The sequence below is a fragment of the Rissa tridactyla genome, chromosome 6 (genome assembly GCF_028500815.1).
Source record: "Rissa tridactyla isolate bRisTri1 chromosome 6, bRisTri1.patW.cur.20221130, whole genome shotgun sequence".
NCBI lineage: Eukaryota > Metazoa > Chordata > Aves > Charadriiformes > Laridae > Rissa > Rissa tridactyla.
Genome location: NC_071471.1, coordinates 25,098,913 through 25,114,201, shown reverse-complemented (window position 1 = coordinate 25,114,201; position 15,289 = coordinate 25,098,913). Strand labels below are relative to the sequence as shown.

The window sequence follows — 15,289 nt, the reverse complement described above, 5'->3', positions numbered from 1 at the left end:
GAACACCAGCATTTCGCACAAAAGAGAGGTGGTACAGGTTGCTAAGCTGCTCCTGACCAGGAGACACAAATTTAACAGTTTTCAGTTCTGAAGCAATTTGCTGCATTATCTAAGTCACCAGATGTATGCAAGGGTAAAAAAAGAAAGTTGTATCAAAACCAAACATTGACTAGCTATCACATGCAAATACAAAATTAGAAGTTCATCATGCAAATTGTAAGCACAGTGCATGATCCAGGAAACCAGGCAGGCATAAAATTGAAACATGGGAACCATTGCATAGCAGTATAAATTATGCATTTCCTAATGAACAGCAGGACAGGGGAAAGTCATAATCCAGCCTGTGTTCTTCAGAAAGGTAATGTTTTCTTTTCAGTCCTCTTGGAGCATGAATGCTAGCAACCCCAAAGGGTGGAAAGAATGAAAAAGGCTTAAGAGTAGGAACAGAGAAGAAAGATCAGAACAAACACTTAATAAGACAAGGATTGAATGTCTGGAGAGCTGTGCAGCAAGGACAGCCATGGCAGCAAATTAAACAGAGACACCAGGCGATTTAATCATAGGCTTTCAGGTTCATACGCTATGTCTGTCTCTATCCAACCAGTAGAGCTTCAGTCATTAGTTTTCTGTTTTCCCCCCATTTTTTTTTATCTCAGCATGGCTCCAGCTTGTCAGGTATTAGGGATGTAAAGCTTAATTATTTATGAACAGGAATAAATTTAATTTCACGCTACAGAATTTCACACTTATTTGATTCTAAACACAGCAAAACAAAACAATAGCTATTAGTCTGGAAGAGAACTCTGAAGTTTGATCCTAGAGTGATAAATTCTGGAGATTATTCTAATGATTTATCCAAAGTCTTTAACTTATTGACCAGGCAACTACTCCTAGCTTGAGGACTGGTCACCAGACCAGACACAGGAAACCTGGATCCAATTCCCAACAACATGTTGATCTGGTGAGCCCTTTCCTTAGTCCAAGAAGGACGTACTGCTTCTCTAACAGGTACTGTTCTTAATTTCCCAGTCTTACCTTCAGCATGCTGCTTGGTTTTGTTCTGATCTTTGTGGGCAGCATAGATTTGAGAACCTCTCCAGCAGCAGGTGTTCACCACTTGAGGAATATACCATGTAGCTGCTGTTTCCTGTTCCTCAGCAAAGGATCTACAGTTTCCCGGGCCAGCCCAGAGAAACGGTCACTAGAGGCAAGGGGGACAGAAACCCTTGATTAATTAAAACAGTTGGAAAAAGACAATTTTTAGCTCAGATGAAGAAAATTTTACAGGGAATACCAGCAACAAAAAACTTAGACCAAATTAGCTCAGGTATACTGATTCTTGCCAATATTTTTCTGCTTAGCTTCTATTTTTCTTCCTCTCCTGCTAGCTCTTCACATTTCTGTTTCAAATTATCAAGAGCTCTCTTTGTTTGGATATGCAAAATATCTTAGGAAAAAAATAGAAAAAAATTCTGCAGTACACCCTCCTTCCCCAAACCATTGCTATCCCAAATCTACAGTTAATAAGATGCTCTTAACAAAGAGGCTGCCACATAACATCCACCTCCAAAAGTGACGAGTATGCAGTGCTTCAACAGCAAATGCTCTCATCTTGAGACAGAAATTGTGGATAAGAGGAGGGTAAGCAGTATATTTAGTTAGCCATTAATCTAGCCTGAGAATACAGACTGTCAGGAAATTTACCGTTCCCCTACCACATATTCCAGTTACAGCTGCACTTTATAAATATAGCAGTAGAAGAACTGCTAGCATGTTGTTCTACTCCAGGCTGTGTAAGACTAGGGGGGATAACTGTAACCAGAAGAGAAGCACTGGTATGTTTCACATCTCAACAGAAAATGCTGGATTTTTGACCGCAGCAATTCCTAAAACAAAAAGGGAGATTAGTTTGACAAATGCCCTTATACTGAGTCTGCCTTGATTGAATTACATGCAGCATCCATGGAAGCTGAGTGTGAGGAGGAAATACTGAATTTATGAAGAGACACACACAATGAATTTTTCCAATGCTTTATAGAGCTTTGTGGCCACTATGGGAAGCATTCACACAGGAAGGAATATGCTAGTTACTAAACAATAGAGACACAACTTAATAATGATCCCCAGAACAGAGGTCAGGGATACATATTTTCATTTTATGGAAAAAAGAATTAGATAAGACTATCAGTGGATAAAAACAGAAGATCTGGTTTCAAAGAAAGGAAGAGAGAAAGATCTCAAACCGCTATCAACCTGTGCATGAGAGAGGAGCAGGATTTCCAGTTCTCTCTCATTCCCAAAGTGGCCTTGACAGTAATTTCAAAGTATACTGAAAGAACAAAGTTCTCCTTAGCTGCATCACTGTCTTCACAGCTGCAATTTACCTTGATAAAGAGAGTGATTTGGTGTCACGTGCTCTAAATCCATGTTTTAGATTTCCCTGTCATAACTGTTTTCATTTCCATAGCAGAAGTTTAGACTGCTATTTCACTGCAATAATCTTGCGTGCTATTTTTCATCTTCAGTTTGTTTAGTATCAAAGGCAAATCCGGAGGAAGAGGAGAAACCAAGGCTACATACATAACAGCAAGCATGCCAGCTAGGGTTACTGCACAGGCAATCTCTTCAAGTATGTAGCCTACCATGGAAACTCAGGGCTTGGGGACTATCTCCTGCCAAGTTTCCACAGACGCTTTTAAGGTTGATAATGCCAGATGTTGAGGTTCATGTCAGTGATCTTCCAGAAAGGGAGAGGTGGCAAAAAGAGGCAACTTTAAGAAGCCCTCAACCCCCAGTTCCAGCCCAACTCACCAGAAGTGTCCATGTGGGTGGGGTAGACAACTGCTTTCTGCAAGCTCAGGGCTCTAGAGGTTCACAGCTTTGCCACAACTGTTACATTGATGTGGGAGGCAGATTGCAACCTGCCCAAACTGGCGTTATTGCTACTCATTGGCAAGTGTCTGGATAAACTGGAGTAATCCTAACAGAATTAGAAACAAGCTGCTACTCGTATGACAATGTATTAATCAAGAGTAAAGGGAATGAATGACTTCACTTTGCTGGTTTGCAAGTTACTGAAACTAGTTCTCATGGTCAAGTCGTGTAATTTTTACTCTAATCAAAATAATGATAAAATCAGTTTATGGCTCCTTGTATGCACAGATCTGCACTTGATATTAGGGAAAAATTTTGCCCAAACGATCTGTATACAAGACTATGGAAGCTTTCCTTTTGTATTCCTTTCTCACTACCCTATCCACCAGTCATTGTTGCTCTAGTGATAAAAGAGAGGCTAAATTTTCCATAGTAAATTTTCCATCTCTGTGAAGTAGACCATGGAGCGCACAGCCAAGCAAAATATAGGAAAATAGACTAAAAGTATTCACAAAGCAGCAACTTGTTCTGCTAGTGAATTTCCACAGATCATTCAGTGTCAGCAATGCAATAACGGTGACTGTGATTGCCATCACAACACACACCTGGTCACTCAGTACCATAATTCCTATTTTTGATGGACTTGACTTCAGCAGCTATAGCCAAAGATTAAAAGCCCAGCCCGACGTGTTTAGGACACAGCAATACCAACAGAAGAGACTGATCTTCACACTTAAATGAACAAAAGCATGCAGCCTGTTCAGCTGTTTCTAATGGTCAAACAGGGAAACATATTTGTCCAGACCTTAGGCTCCTTTTATTGCCAACAAGGAAAGATGACTGGAAGCGATACAAATTATGTTTGCAGGTAGGCTTGCAGGGGAGGGACAGAGAACACCAGCCGCACAAAAAACAGGAGAACACATTCTGATATAATACACTATATTCCATCGAAATAGCCCTAGAAATCCTCAATTTCAGTTCTTTTAATACTAACCAAAGCTTCCTAAGGTAGAGAAACATTTGTGCTTAAGTGTTAAGAGACCCCTTGTGGGTAGAAAACGGCTCTATCTCTGATACCCCTTCAGAAAACTGTAGTTCCTCAAGACCTGGCTGAGGGATTGTTGTATAAATACAGGAGGTTTTGTCCCTAAGAGGTCACATCATTTGATGGCTGTCTAGTAGTCTGCAGGAAACGACCGCATGGGGTAAAACCTCTTTCCGGAAGAAAAGCCTCTACGGCAAATTAACAATCCCAGTCACCCCCCACCCTACCCCATCTGCCCACCCTTGAGTTTCATCATTACCATGGTTATAATCAACAAAGGACACTGATTAGAACATCGTCATTCCCTGCGACACAGTTGACTGTTGTAGGACAGATGGGATCTTATTATTTCATGCACATACTAAAATGCTTAAATCAACTGTAACCAGCTCAGGTGACAGCTATGTGTTTGACTAGGTTAAAAATACAATCTCAACTTAGATAACAGATAATACATTGATGAAGACAGGCCTTAATTCTGTGTTTTATGGGTATGGGTCATTTAGAAAAGGTCTACAAAGTCAAGTCTGACCTGTAGAGAGCAAAGGATGTAAATAAGTGGCAAACACACAGATAAGCTGTACTTATTCTGTTCCTTGCCAAAGAATGCTTGTGCAATCTCACCCCTGCCCAGTGGCATGTACAGTTTTTATGGAGAATAAGGATGGGTAATTTTTCATAATCATATGAAAATTGAAGTTATTTCAGTTAATTACTGTCATATTAATGATTGTATCCTAAAAAGTGACTATATAACATGAGGTTCTAATAAAAATGTAGGTATAACTTAAGTTTTCTGTTGACTATACATGCAGTGTTACTGTCCCACGAAGATCCTGCAAATAGCAGTACACACAGTGCAGCTCTGTACAGGCAGTAGGTAAACAGGTAATGCAGTAGGTAATAGGTAATCAGTCCAGACAGGCAGGGAAAATTATTTAATACAATAGTAATTTTTATTTGTCTACACAAATAAAAGAATGACTATTTACGCTCTGGATACTTAGTTATCACTGAAAACCAAGCATGTCTATAAAATACCAAGACAGCACTTTCTAGCCACCAGAGAGAAAAAAAGTGTAATTAATTTTTTTTCTTCTTTTTCTGCACAAATTATATCAGATCCCGGCAACCAACTCCAGACTCTTCTAAAGCTGTCTAAAGAGGTAAGCAGCCCCATATGTTTTATCTATATGTCTAAGCTTTTGTTTGATCTCTTATCACAGATTAGAGCACTACTTATATATCCTAAAATGGAAAGAGCAGCATGGCAGTATTTAAAAGTCTTACTTTAATCCAAGGAGGTTAACAGCCATATGTTTTCCATATACTCAATGAATAGAGAAACAGGATCCTCTTGAGCACAGTTAAGACTCAGATTTTGTCTTCTTGAAAAAGTGTCTGCCATCATCATCATCAACAGAAGAGAGTGTAGGGAAACTAGATACCCTGGGCTAAAACTAACCTACGCAAAATCCTTCCTCTCCTTCACTGCACCACCCCCTTCAAACTTACCTTACGTATGTGTTTCTTTCTAGCCCCCCAGAAAAAAAAGTTTGGTTCGTTTTTCTTGATAACTACTGTCTCATGGGTGTGGGGAGTATTGTGTATGCTCATATCAGCTTTTTGAAAACGTTATTACAGAAAAGTAAAAATACAACATGGTTATTCAGGCTAATCAGGTGCAGGGAGGTATTAGCATATAGTCAGCATAAGAGAAGAGACCTACCCCACCAGCATCACAATTAAAGTGAAATAATTCTTTCTGGCCATCCTTATTTCCCTCTTTTTGCAACCTCAGAGGAAACGCTTAAGTATTTTTCTGACCAACTTCACTTTTTTCTAGGTCAGAAAAGAGGACAAGCAAAAATCAGAAGGAACTAAAGTTCTGAAAGCTAAAATACATTCACTCTAAACCTCAAAGAAAATTATACAAAATTATGGCTATTAATTCAGGGAGCAGCAAGTATTCAACTTTTGCTAACCTAAAATACCAGCAGGTATTTATTTATGTTTGAGAACTATACTCTTTTGGAATAAAAGAATTTCTGTACTGGTTCAAGCTGACACATTAATTTTGCTGTCGAATTATCTTGTACATTTCAGTGAATGGATAAATACCCTGTGCTGTAAGCTAATAGCCATATTAAGCATCTCCAGAAGAACAAGGCTATTCACAGATGTTGCAAAGCAATATTTCATGTCACATGTAGTGGTATGGGCCACCAACATATTCTTTTACAGGTTCTAGAATTCTTTTTCTAGAGTGAAAGCTGCATACAACCTAATCTCAAATCTAGAGGTAAATAGATAAATAGTTGCTTATACAATATTCCTATTTTTTTGCCACACTAGGATCACTTACTTGAGTAGCCCTACTATCACTCACTAGTATGGTTATGGAAATCACAAACTATCCTTAAAATGGAGATATTTTTCCTGGATATTTATAGATTACACACGCTTTTCTATTCCCCCCCCCCATCATGCTATTTGTCAGACTATGTAAATTACTTACAGTTAAAAAAAATGTTTTAACATGCAATAGTGTTTATTTGTTTGGGTTTTTTTCCTACAAACTCTGCAGGACTGCTTGTTTTTCTTTTGGTCTCTTTAATAAGTTGGATTTTCTATATTAAAAATATTCTGATATAAATTTATTTTACACTGACTTGTTTCCGTTGACTGTAGTAGGGAGCAGAGTTATTTCCTATTTGTACCAGAATAAGAAAAAAAGAGACAGAGCCCAGTGGTCTTTCTAGATAGTTTTTCTTTGTGGTGCTTCGTTGTAATTAGAGTTACAGTTAAATTGCTATCATGTACCTCATATGTCAAGTACGAACATCAATAGACAAGGGGAGAGCAACTGACGTCATTTACCTGGACCTGAGCAAAGCCTTTGACACTGTCCCGCATGACATCCTGGTCTCCAAGCTGATAAAATATGGCTTTGGTGGACTGACAATTCAGTGGGTAAAGAACTGGCTTGACGGCCGATCCCAAAGAGTGGCTGTCAGTGGGTCTATGTCTAAGTGAAGGCCAGTGACGAGTGGAGTCCCTCAAGGATCAGTACTGGGACCGGTCTTGTTTAACATCTTTGTCAGCGACATGAACAGTGGCCTAGAGTGCACCCTCAGCAAGTTTGCCAACGACACCAAGCTTGGGGTTGTTCAGCCTGGAGAAAAGAAGGCTCCAAGGAGACCTTATAGTGGCCTACCAGTATCTTAAGGGGGCCTACAAGAAAGCTGGTGAGGGACTCTTTAGGATGTCGGGTAATGGTAGGACTACAGGGAATGGATTAAAACTAGAGATGGGACGATTCAGATTGGATGTTAGGAAGAAGTTCTTCACCATGAGGGTGGTGAGACACTGGAACGGGTTGCCCAGAGAGGTGGTGGAAGCCCCATCCCTGGAAGTTTTTAAGACCAGACTGGATGAGGCTCTGAGCAACCTGATCTAGTGGGAGATGTCCCTGCCTGTGGCAGGGGGTTTGGAAGTAGATGATCTTTAAGGTCCCTTCCAACTCTAACAATTCTATGATTCTAAGTCTATCTCAGCTGTAGTTACAATATGCTATTTGGGGAACACACCAAGCCTAGGGTACCATTTAAATATGTTTTGCAGGGACAGAACTACCACAGCAAAGCAGCTCAGGTTTTTACGGTTATGTGAAGGCATTTGTCACTATGTAAAATAAATTATTAGATAGAATAAAGTAATGCATGTTTAAACAAGAGAACATTGCACAGAGAGCTGTATTTTTCAAAATGTTTCCAAATTTCCCAGTTTCTTCAAGTACTGACTCCTTTGTCACTTTCTTCTATCACACAAACAAAAAATATTACACATAGATGTAAAAAAATATGGGTTATAGGACATTTCAAGCCAAGAAGTGAAATAATTCCCAAAGTAAAAAACTTTTCTAGGTTCTCAGCAACATCACCAAATTTCATTAATTTAAAAGACAAATTACATACACTTCAAAAAAACTGTTTACTTAATACCATGCCTGTAGGACAACTAGGCTCTCCATAACCAACTGGGGCCTAAATTATTTTGATATTCTTTTTTTCTGTTTCACAAAATATTATTCTGAAGCCATCAATTTAAGTTTAGATGATATGGCTGAAGAGGAGGCAGGAGGAGAAACTGACACACTAATAACAGAGTATGGCTCATGCCATCAACTGATAAGGCAAAGAATTTGACACTGGTGGTGTTGGAAATGTGAATTCTACATTATTATTGGAGAATTTGGAATGGAAATTGAACTGAAACAAAATTCTTTTGCTTTTCACATGACATTTGAGGGCTCAAGAAGGTCTTAGATGCCTGAAATCTCTGTTGCTTTCCTGGTTATATTAGCTGGTCTAAGAAAAGACACATCTCTTGACAAATCTTGCCTCTTTGGATGAGATATACTTGTTACATTTGCTAAATTAAATGTAATTGACAACAAGCTAGGAGAGACAGCTATTACAAGCTGGAGTTATTTTCAAATCTTTTTGGAGAACAGTAAAATTTAGCTTCAAGAATAAAATTCCTGAGGATGACACATAGGTTTCAGCACCTATAACAGTATAATACACTGAAGTGAGCAGCTTCCTCTGCTGGTCAATGCAGCTACACCAAGTTTACATTAGCTGAATTGATATTCTTGTTTGTAATCTAATTTGAGTGAACAACAATCAGCAGAATTTAGAAGCATTTTTCTATCTCTACAATTATGGAAAAATTATGTATCCAGAATGATTTTTTTTCTACTTAATGAGTTTAAATTACAGTAGAAGAATTAGTAGAGTAAAAAATACATTTATTTTAAAGTGAATAAAAAAAAGTCAGAGTGCTATAAGACAAAGGTAGAAATAAGCCCAAATCTAAAGCATCTAACCAAAGTTAAGGTCTCAGTTTTGCTGAGAAAGTAGTTTTTAATGAACTTCTCAAAAATGGTTTCTTTTCATTTAAATTCTTCCGAAATGCATCTTTTTTAAAAAAAAATAATTCCTACTGCTGCTCTCAGAGTCTCCTCTCCCCTCGAGCAATTTCTGAAAGTAGTTTCAAGCGGGAACTTAATGAGTGGAGACTGACTGATTGGTCTCAAGAGAGCAAAAGGGGTTCTGTCAATTTAATTTTTGCTAGCATGGGAGTGGGGAGGTCTTCTCTAAGTAACTGGAAAACCTGCTGAGTAGGATGACCTTTTTGTACTGCATCATGTTCTGGGCCCGGACCAGCTTTTTCAGAGATAGCTACTCATCTGCTTAACCTCAGAATGTGTTAAAATTTCCTCCTCCCCCATTATCAGTTTCCTTGTTCTCGGTACATACAGTCTGAAGAGAATCACAAAATGCAGATAAACCAAGCAATGGCTCCAAGTGCTTCATGGGGGTTTGAATGATACCAGTACTTTTTCCAAGCAGCAGTAAATCAGCCAGGGAATATTATGGCACTGACTAAAAGCAGACAGAAAGAGTGCAGATATAAAAGTGCATTTTAATGTCTTCAAAAAGTATAGAAAACACTCCCTTCTGCAGCTCTGTGTCAGAGAAACATGTACCATGCCCTTCTTTTTGGAAGTCCTAGAGAAAGAAGTGGGACTTCCCACTTGGTAATTTTAACACTATCCAAGAAGTGCCTGGTCCTCTTGCAGCATTAAGGAGCATCAACAGAAACACAGTGACTCTTTCCTACCTAGAAGAGTCCATGCAGCATTTCTAAATTTAAGGGGTTTGTCATCTCTTCTTCCCTCAGTCTTTATAGTACAGCTGCCTGGCCTTCGGAAAGTACACTTAAGCAAGATATCTTTGATCTGGACTAGTTCTCAATAATAGTAAAGATGTTAGGTGGCATGGGTTTTAGCAGAGAACCATTACCCAGTCACCCAGTCAGCTTTTACTGATCACCATACTATTATTCAGCTACTTCAGATGTACCAATGCAGACTACAGGTATAGCTTCTGCAGCAGCGTAGTTCTGCCCAACCCAGATATTAATGGATCCCTTACTTATGCTTGAAATAACCTTCTTAAAGTTTCTGAGATTGGTCAACCGGAAAAAGAAATGGAAGCAGCACAGAAAGTCACGTCTTTCTATCGTCCCTCTTCTCAGACTTTTCTTTCCCCATTATAAACACTCAGTACTCTAAAGTTCACAACTCTTATACAGCTCTAGACACAAAAGTATCCCTTACTGACCACTTAGGGGATCCTGACCTCCTTTTTCACCTCCGCTCTGAGGTGAAAGTCATAAACAAGATTGAACTGAAACTTACTGCAGCTGTCTCAGTTCTGAGGAACTACTCACTGAACCCAGTTTTCAGCTTCAGTTTCTAAATGAAATTTTACTGAAGAAAGCGATTAGCTTCAGCTGTCAAGCTTTCTGATCTTCAATCCTACATAAACAGATCCTAACAGTATAATTTTCAGAGGAAATGAAGACAACATATATAATTTTTTCCTTCTTTGAGATCTTTCCAAACAGATTTTGCATTGTCCTTGGTAATAATGAATTAGGCATATTTAATTAACTTTGCAAACTGGGATATTTCAGGTATAGGATGCTGCTGCACATCAGCACTCAAATGATTCCTAGTCACCTTTGGAAAAAGCAGATCTCTTTCTGTGAAGCATTACCTTTTCTCAAACATAACTAACACAAGTGCTTTCCATTAGGAATTAAGCAATCTTTTTTTTTTTGTTTCACATAAGTCAATTATCACAGGCTAAAAAAAAACCAAACCTCAGAACAATGCACTGGTTGGGGAAGGAAGAGCAAAGTAACAGCCCATCAACTATTTAATACAAATTGTGTGTTTCTTTGTTAAAAAGCAAAAGACATTCTCTAACCTGTGAATATTCCGTAGTTATCATTTCCACAAAAAATACACTTTCTTCACAAAATAAAAAAGGCAGCTCAATAAATCTTGGCCAATCCTGAAATGCTAGCGTTCGCAAATCCCTCTGCCCCCAAGGCATTCTGGAAACCTTTGTGCATCTTCAAGGGAAAAAAAAAATAAAAAAAATCTTACCCCAGTTGTGGTTTTGGGACCTGCCTTGGTTCTGATCATTGGCTAAAAACACACAGATGATCTCATAATAAATACTGAAGTTTTATCTTATAGGTTTCTCTTGATACTGGTACATTTCTCAGAATATTCATGTTTCTTTTCCTAATTTGGGGCAACTAGAATATGAGGCCACATGTTCTTCCTTTCACTCTGACACTTCTACACATATGATAACTCCTGTCAATAGTGACCTTCGAATAACTGATAATTGACACTAACAAGTATCCCCTGTAACCAAATTTGTTAAAATTCACAGCGCAGAAATATTCCAAGGTGGCTGCAGGAGATGCCTGCTAAATACAGTGTTCTTTGTACACTTAAACGGATGTTCATCCTGCTTATTCATTTTAATCTGCTAAAAGTATCTTAGCTAGAAACGTCTCAAGAACAGTTTTATCAGCTTAACTGTCCAGTAAGGAGTATAACCTGGGACATGAGTAGAGCACAAACAATTAAAAAGCCTTAAGTATGTGTCTGTGTGCCTGTTTACGTACTCATGCATAGAGTGACAAATTGGCATTAAACCGATGCCCAAAATAACCCTTTTTCATTTCAGAAGGACGCATCGTCACAGAATTGCATTAAGTTAATGGTTCTTATAAATCTTCAGTAAGGATATAAAAAACATAATGAAATATCTTAGATTTAGCTATGATGTAAATCATAATTCATCTTACTCCAACCAGTGATTTCCAGGGATTTATTTATGACAGTATTTTTAAAGCTGTTTCACAACGAACAAGAGATTTTCTCTCAAAAAGCTGCTTCTTGGGTTGCTTTATGAAATAAGTTGTCCAACAGGGAAATACCCCTCATAGTCTAGAATTCTACACCATTACAAATGGAAGCAGGCAGCTGCTTTGATTTACTTTCTTATATTCAGCTGTCTTGCCCCACATTTAGTGCAGAGACATATTAAGAAGATCAGGTAAATAGGTTCAATTTGCTATGTGCCAATCAATATTACAGAAGGTAGTGGCTTATTTGTGATCATAAATAGAAAATAGCACATCTTAATTGCAAAACTAGGCATCACAAATGACTACAAATCTGCTTTAACTATGTCTATTTCTCATTATTTCACAATGGCTTTAGCAACCTTTACACTCATCTCACTGAACCAGAAAACCTGATTAGGGGCACTAAGTGAATGGAAAAACAGTTCTTGGGAGGTGATTACATGCATTTTGCTTAGTGATATAAAAATCTTATCTACTGATAAGGTCTTCCTCAACTCCTTTCTTCAGAATACCAGCTCCCTATATGTGGGGAGTATTCCATTGGTTTTATCTGAGACATAAATGAACTGAATCTTCACTGATATTGTTCTCTGTGGTCTAAGGAAACGATGGTTCCTTGCCAGTATCCCTGCCCTGAGATTTTGTGTTTATAAAGCATACAGTGTGATTCCACTGATGGATACTTATTTAGGTTTAAACACAAGATGACATATTTGTTTTAGGATCTTTTAAAAAAGTTTTTTCAAGGCTTTAAATATACAGTTTCAAACTGGGCTTTTCCACAGCAGTACCATATCACCATCGCCTTCCTCAACAATTCAAGCCTTAAAAAAAACAAACAACCCGAAAACAACAAACCAACAAAAAACCCTCAAAAAAACCCAAAATATCCCACCAAAAAGAACAAATCCAACAAAAAAAAAAAAAGGGGGTACTTGAGCTAAACAATTCAAGTCTAAGAGGCATAAAGATGTAAAAAATTAGTTGACAAGAAAGATTGACCTTCCCAGATGTACAATTTTCAATGACAACAGTCATTCCACCAACATTTTTTTTCCACAAATGCAGAGAAAACAGAATGAGCATAACAGGTGCACTTTATGGCTGCAAAGTTCTTGCACAGCTGGTGGACATCACTCTACATTGCATCAGTATTTGGATAGGAATTCAAAGTAGCTAGATCATATCAGAATAAGATCTGGCAGGTACCTATTCCTTGTTCATTGGTTTTCATATGAATTCAGTAAGAAATTGAAAAAACCAATTTTTGTATCACAATACACTAGGGAAGGGCCCCAAGCTAAGGATGGGAAATGTTCCTTAACAATGAAATATTATCACGCTCGGGTACACAAAACAGTTATGGAAGTCACTTAGGATCCTTTCAAAAATATACAGATGTCTCAGGAAAAACACTTGCCTTTCCAAATCCTCTATCTACCTCTCTTTTGGAAAGAGCAATAATATACTGAAATAAAATAATCTGATATATAATTATTTGTATATCACATTTTTAGATTAAAATTTATATAGAACATTTGTTAAAGTTTCCAGTAATCTCAATGCCTTTCAACACATGGAAACCCCATTTAAATCATCTGGCTTCATTTTGCCCCTGCAAAAATAAGCCTCAAGCACATGTTTATTCATACCTAATTTAAGTAATAACGATAACAATCAGAGAAGACTTGACTCCACTCATACTATAACCCAAAGACTTACCTCCAATATATTCACTACTCCCATTACTTGCAGATAAGCACTGAAAAACCTGTATGATTAGAGGCTCAAAGCCTGACTGTTTTGAATTATTATAATCCCATTGATTTTATTATATTTTTCTGAATTAGTTGTATAAATATTGAAAACACTGACAATCCAAACCAATCAGGGAATTAATGACTTTTTAGTGCTTGCATAGATAATTATTCAGTATCTTGTACTCAGATAATTGAGCCAGTTTTTTGACAAATTACCTATTGTTCCTTTATCTTATTTGTCCTGAAATATATTTTGTTTCTTTTAATGCAATAAGTTTCATATAGATAGCAAAACAGTTTAAAATTATAGGTACTTATTAATCATTCCTTATTTGTATATTCTTCATTATACTTCTAAATTTAAACAGGCATAGCCAAATTAGAAGAAAAAATATGAAAACAAATAAGTTTTGTTCTGCCACCTACAGTTTTTTCCATCTGAAAACTGAAAACTTTTCCTCTGATATTACCTTAAAGTTACTTTTTACCAAAAAAATGCACTTGAATGCTATGGCATTATTGGGAGGGAAGAGGAAATGGAAGAGAGATCACTATCAGCGTGAAACTCTTGGATATCAAGATGACATTTACAGAAAATAGGTGGGTTTTTTTAAAGGAACTTTAAGTGTTTATTTGAGAAGCTGACCAAGCATGAACACCCACAGAGCCATTCAGACACACCAACTCCAGTGGCACCGACTGCACTGAGATGTGTGACTTTGTGAAACTAAATTATTACTGATAAAAATATTGTGAAAAACCTTTAAAGAGCTTGGGTAGGTAACTAACAATGTTGAAACTATCTTTTCATTAACATAAGCTTCCTCATCTCTCAACACAGAAACACTTTCATGTTATAAAAACACTGTCCAAGTATTGCAATCAGAACAAGTCCTCTCGGGATGAAATGAGCCTAACTATGCTTAACTGAAATACAGCAATATTCCTTTTCTATTGCTTTCTGCATATTCTTGGGACACTGCCTGGCAAGGAAGTATTGGGTAATGGGTCTGTACTGAAAGCAACCAATTCAGGCAAGTTAGAACAGCAGCAAGTGGACTGACTGAAACTAGCGTTAGCCCTGCTGCAGAACACATTCCAGCACTGTTTGTGATAACAGGGAGGAGAGGAAAGGGGAGATTAAATCATTAGTCATATGAGCTTTAATTAAACATATTTTAGTTTCACTGTTTAGACTTTAAAGAATGAGTCCTGACACCATTCTTGGAAGGGAAGCAAGTACGGTCTGGAAAGCAATGCACTCAGAACAAAAGCTCTGAGGTCCTCACGTTACAAGCAGAGAAGACATCTAGGAGAGATTAAGGTCATCTTAAATTGCCAGCTTTTACAAATGTTTATTGTAATTACAAAGATGATTTCTGGCCATCTCTTTCAACAGGCATGAAGCCACAGAAAGATGCTTCTTCCCAAGTTTCTGTAGTTGACAGCCAGTTCCTCATGACAATACAGTCATGCTTCCTATTCACCACTGCCCCCGGAGTCAACTAAAGCTCTAAGCCAGGCTTTTGTGGTTAGCGACTCAGAAAAACGCAGAAACACAGAGTAAGTGAGAGGTGACGGGAAGATGAAGAGTTGAGAAGACAAGAACATACCAGAGAGAGGAATTAACAGCAAAAGAGAAGTTAAAGCTGAAAGCAAGCATAACATGTTGTGCCCTAAGGGAGCAAGACAGCTCTATGTATCAAAATAGGGGTAGTAAAAGTTTTTTATTTTTAAGCTTATGATTTATATTCTTTGAAGGCTTATGGCTGACAATAGTCTTCAACACTGCAGAAACCCACAT

The 15,289-nt window shown here is 37.8% G+C and overlaps 1 long non-coding RNA gene across 3 annotated transcripts in view; it reads right to left on the bottom strand.

The window, feature by feature from the left end:
* Positions 1–15,289, bottom strand: part of LOC128911471 (uncharacterized) — a 574,472-nt gene that overhangs the window by 494,105 nt on the left and 65,078 nt on the right. For 2 of the 3 annotated variants that reach the window (XR_008467089.1, XR_008467090.1), the window contains one exon: positions 1,036–1,201. The exons of the other annotated variant lie outside the window; for it this stretch is intronic. This is a non-coding gene — a long non-coding RNA (uncharacterized LOC128911471). The remainder of the gene's footprint in view (positions 1–1,035; positions 1,202–15,289) is intronic. 3 annotated transcript variants of the gene reach the window in all.